The 5,281-nt window shown below is 49.1% G+C and overlaps 1 long non-coding RNA gene across 1 annotated transcript; it reads right to left on the minus strand.

The window, feature by feature from the left end:
* Positions 1 to 522: 522 nt before the first annotated feature.
* LOC106695858 lies at positions 523 to 5,065 on the minus strand. The gene is made up of 3 exons (XR_001346853.1): positions 4,899 to 5,065; positions 2,218 to 2,264; positions 523 to 790 (listed from the first exon to the last, which is right to left on the minus strand). It is a non-coding gene; the product is annotated as an uncharacterized LOC106695858 (long non-coding RNA).
* Positions 5,066 to 5,281: the final 216 nt, after the last annotated feature.

A 5,281-nucleotide genomic window follows, 5' to 3' on the forward strand; every position in this document is an offset into this window, starting at 1 on the left:
CCGTGAGCGTGACCCCGTGGGCAGCGTCCCAGTTTAAACGTCTTTACAGCACATGACACAGGTACCCATGATGCCGCTGGCCAGCGGCTCTACTCTGGTGTCAGTGCAGGCCTTCCCTTCCGGAAACTTCTACTCATCTGTTGAGACCGGAATCTGGCCTGGTTTAACCCGGGAGACAGGCTGAGGGCGATCTGCTAAGGGTCGACATCAAGAACCCCCATTAGAAAAGATGACGCAACTATGTTACGTGCATTTTACCACAATTACAAATAAAACACTTCGCCCTGGCTGGGGTGGCTCAGTGGATAGAGCGTCGGCCTGCGGACTGAAGGGTCCCAACTTTGATTCCGGTCAAGGGCACAGGCCTGGGTTGCGGGCTCCATCCCCAGTGTGGGGCGTGCAGGAGGCAGCCAATTGATAATTCTCATCATGGATGTTTCTCTCTCTCCCTTCCTCTCTGAAATCAATAAAAATATAACAAAATAAAAATAAAAATGTTTTAAAAAGTTGCTCAGGAATCCATTCACACTGCAATGCGTTTATTAACCTTCTGCAGGCTCAACGTTATCTTTCTGAACGTGTTTCCCAAGTTCGCTCAGCAATACTATTCTTGGTCTTGACACTTGGATGACATCTGAGGACGTTGCAGATGCAAAGGAAAAAATGTTATGAGACACAGCGGACTTTTTGGAGGTTTTGAAGAGTCCCATGAAGTTAGTTACAGGAGGCAATAAGGTCAAGGAATCTCGGGGTTGAATTTTCGGTCTTAGCTTTCTTCGGTGCTCTCTCCCTAAGAAGTAAGAGCCACAGGTAAAGGTCTGAGCCTCGGGATATCGCCACAGCCTCCTTCCCTTAGTTCTGCATCGTTCCGCTTCCTTCCCATTCCAAACACACGAAGAGACAGCTCAGCAGCTTCCAGGCTTTCATGTCACCGGGGGCAGCCACACATATGGTGGCCGACTTTTTACTGTGCCAAGTTGGCACTAACAAAGGACCAAGTGTCAACTGTTTTAAATATGCTTTTGTGAAAGAAGGGATAGTGTAACACCAAAAGACAGTGTCAAAGGCGTTCTCTCAAAGGGATGGCCTTCCCCTTGAATGACATTAACTTTGTCCACAAACTCTCTCCATTGTCCACATCTTTTCCTATGTCGCCACACACCTGCAAAAGCGTCATCAGCCTGTGCCTGGCACCCAGGCTGTTTGGAAATCAATACTAAAGTAAAGAAAGAATGAGGCTGACGAAGGAGCTGTGCCCGCACCAGACATCCTTTCACCCCGATAGTCGGAAATACAGCTTCCCCTCCGCCCACCTCTCGCTTCCCGCAGATGGAGTCAATGAGGCTCGTTCTCCTCCTCTTGTTCTCTCTCCTCTTCTCTCCCTTCCCACCCGTGACGGGAGCACAGGGACCTCTGAATGGCCCGCCCTTGCTTTCCCCTGTGGGGCAGTGACCACACCGAGCAAGACGGAATCTGGCCCTCCACCAAGCACACTCGAGCAAGCACTAAGCTAAACGTGAAATCAACAAGCCGTTTTTCCTGGCCTCTGTCTACGGGGCCCGGATGGGTAGCATTATCAGGTCTGGACTTGGGTCTCCAGGGCATCCCCCCACTGTGTGTGACACTGTACGGAGGATAAGGGAAAGGTGGGCTGTGCCCTAGGAATTCACGAGACAAGGTGTACACGGCACAGAACAATAGCAAGGGCGTGGCTGAGTCATACTTACTAGGTACTAGTACGTGCTGTTTCCGTAACGACCTAGCACTGTGCGTGGCTTGTGAGAAAGGGCGAAGGAGGAGGAGTTCCTGCCGACTGGTGTTGGGAAGGAAGGCCGTAAAGTGTCAGCCCGGCCGGTGTGGCTCAGTGCCTGAGCGCTGACCTATGAGCCAGGGCACATGCCCGGGTTTTGCGCTGGATCCCCAGTGTGGGGTGTGGAGGCAGCCAATCAATGATTCTCTCTCATCATTGATGTTTCTATCTCTCTCTCTCTCCCTCTCCCTTTCTCTCTGAAATCAATAAAAACATATTTTTTAAAAAAGAAATGTGTCACATTGGCTTATCCATGGGAAGATATGTTAGGTGTACAGCATTCCAAACAAACGCTTGCAGGCCGCCTTTTCAGTAGCCCCGCCTTTTTGAATTTTTATACATGGAACAAAGGATTACAGAGTGCCAGGGCCAGAAGGCACCCCGGAGAGAAAAGAAAAATCAATTACCTTTTCTGGAGAGAAGATTTATGCATGGCCCTCCGTTTTTCTCCAGACTGAAAGGGAAAACATTTTCGTCAAACTAGAAACATATAGAGAGGCTGCGTAGCACGTTCCACATCTAGTGGTCTAACTTATTCAGGTCGCCGGTAGTGTTTTATATTCATTGACTCACTCAGCACACTGGAAACACTGAATCTGCTTGAAGGGATCGAGGAAAGCTTTGGGGGCACTTGGGCCGGGTTTTGAAGAAAATAGGTCTTCAGGGGGATGCGGTGGGGCGTGCCCCGGGCAGAGGGGAGGGGTGAGGGATCACAGTGCTGAGAACAGGACAGCAGGGCGGCCAGAGGCACTGCACAGTCTGCTGCGCTTAGAAGTAAAGGTATCTGGGACGTGACAGGAGACGAGGTTGGAGAATAAAGATCAGGCCATTCTGTGTATTAAGAATGAGAACATGTAGCCGGGCTGGTCGCTCAGTGGTTGAGCATCGCCCCATGCACCAAAGGGTCGCTGATTTGACTCCCGGTCAGGGCACATGGCCAGGTTTGAGCTCCATCCCCAGCAGGGGGCGCGCAGGAGGCAGCTGATTGATGTTTCTCTCTCATCAATGTTTCCCTGTCTCTTCTACCTCTCCCTTCCTCTCTAACAAATCAATAAAATGTGTTTTAAAAAGAATGATAAAATGTCAACTTTAAAGTAATGGGGTACCAGTGAAGTGTTTTAAGTCAAATAATAACGTGTACCTGAGTTAATGTGTGTGTGGGGGGGGGAGGTGCTGTGGCTTAAAAATAAGTATTATTTTAATCACCATCCTGTACAGATAACCTATAAATGTGGTATTGCAAAAACGTCCTGGTAATAAAATGTAAGTCTTGATTAAAGTTAAGAGATAAAAGTGTCCCGAATGCATTCCTGATTACTCTGATGAGGAACATTTGCTGTTTCCTCCTTTAATGAGGCAACTTCATGGCTACTGGGTGGTAATGAAACCAGCTAGTGTTAGTCTCCTCTGTTCTCATGGCGGGTCCGTTAACCATGTCTCCCTCCACACTTCAAAATGGACGCGTCCAAGGGCTCCTCTACTATCCCGTTCTTGGTGTGGATGGGGGCATGGGAACAGAGAAGAGGTAGACACTCAAAACAAACAAACAAACAAGCTGTTATGATCCAACCACGATCGATCTATCTCTGTTCCCGGCAGTGCTATCAAGGAACGTTCTGTGGAAGGACATGTTTATCATCCCAACGTTCCCAGGCTTGTCTCAGTGATCTTTTCACGCCTTTCCCATCGTGTTATGTAAACCACACTCCTTTTCAGGGTTGTTACGAGAAATAAAGCTGATAGTCCATGTAAACGCTCTAAGGCAGTGGTTCTCAACATTCTGGCCCTTTAAATACGGTTCCTCATGTTGTGACCCAACCATAAAATTATTTTCGTTGCTACTTCATAACTGTAATGTTGCTACTGTGATGAATCGTCATGTAAATATCTGATACGCAGGATGGTCTTAGGCGACCCCTGTGAAAGGGTCATTGTACCGCCAAAGGGGTCGCGACCCACAGGTTGAGAACCGCTGCCCTAAGGAGGGTGCATAGCACTATTGGTGATGGGTTAACTGTTATTTGCCCAGCAGTTTCACCATTCTGACCAGTTTACCGACTTTTTATAATCCTGAGAGTTGAGTGTTTACAACGACAGGGGGTGCCATTCGCCTCAGTCCTCTTAGATTAGTGTAGTTACTACAATTCCCCAGCAGATGGCAGACAAGTGTCCTGAGGGAGGGTTTTCATTTTTGTGTTTTTTTTTTAAGTAATTCCCAAAAAGTTGCCTTATGGACTGGCTGAGGGAGGGACTATTAAATAGTAGTTCCGTCACTTATCCTAAATTATTTTCAACCAGCAAACATTACTTTCTAACGCTGTCAATGATAGCCATTGCCATTTCGATGTCCCTGGCTGTTTAGGTACAATTAGGGAACGGGCTTTAGGTGTCCGTTTTCCACAGCATCGCAGGTACCGTGACTCTGAGGAGGCCCTCAGTTTTCTCTATTCTTAAACCTGATGTTTAGAGCCAAGCCGATCCCCTCTCCTCTGTGATTGCAAAGTTCGTAACACATCCTGCCAGGATCGTTGCCTGCGTGTGAGCAGCGCTGCTTGCACAGGAGGCTTGTAATTCCACTCATGCCCAGAAGGAACCATGCCTGGTGTCAGGCGCCTCTCCTCTCTCTTTCAGAAATGCAAGTTCACCATGAAACTCCCACACGGGTGTGAAACCCTCGGAATAAATGCCGGGCCTGATGTGACCTCGCTTTGGGTCATTCCCGAAGTCCCACTGGAGGCCAAGTTCCCGGCGGTGGTCCTCAGAACTCTCAGTGTACCCCAGTCCACCCCAAAATGGCTCCCTGGATCAGACCTGGAGGCAACCAGGCTCCCCAAAACTTTTCTGAAATGCGAATTACCCTGGCCAGGCAGGAGCCCCAAGATGCGGCTGCATTCGTGTCTGCACTCGCTGCTGCTCGGGGAGAAGTGAAACAGGCTTTGGCGATGGACGTTCATAATGAACTCGTCCTTGGGTGTCTGAGGCACAGATTCCTAGCACGGGAGTGCCCTGCTCTGACCTTCCTTACACGTCGGTAAAAGCTCCTCTATCAGTCTCCTCACTCCTGCCCCTTCCCGGATGCGCACCATACCTTAAGGAAGGGAGTCCCACTTTTTGCTGCATTCTAAATTCCTTCAAGAACGCCGGGTTAATACTGGCATCTCTGCTGATGCTGTTTATTATTCGAAGGAACTGATTCGGCTTATTCCTGCACTCGCTCAGCAGGATGCGGAAAGCAATCGCGTTGTAGGTCAGGTAGCCGAGCGCGCAGGAGCAGGCTGTGCGCACCTGCAGGAGGAAGACACAGTCCGTCACCAGTGAGCTCTGCTCTTAAAGGGCCCACGCCAGCGCTCAGTAGATACAGGACAGTCCCTGGAGCTAATGCCAGCACATGTGCATGCCAACCGATGGCAGCAACAGCCATGCTTTTATTTATTTGTTTTTATTTACTTATTTACTTTTATTGATTTTAGA

This window comes from Myotis lucifugus, unplaced genomic scaffold, assembly GCF_000147115.1.
Source record: "Myotis lucifugus unplaced genomic scaffold, Myoluc2.0 scaffold_3847, whole genome shotgun sequence".
Classification (NCBI taxonomy): domain Eukaryota; kingdom Metazoa; phylum Chordata; class Mammalia; order Chiroptera; family Vespertilionidae; genus Myotis; species Myotis lucifugus.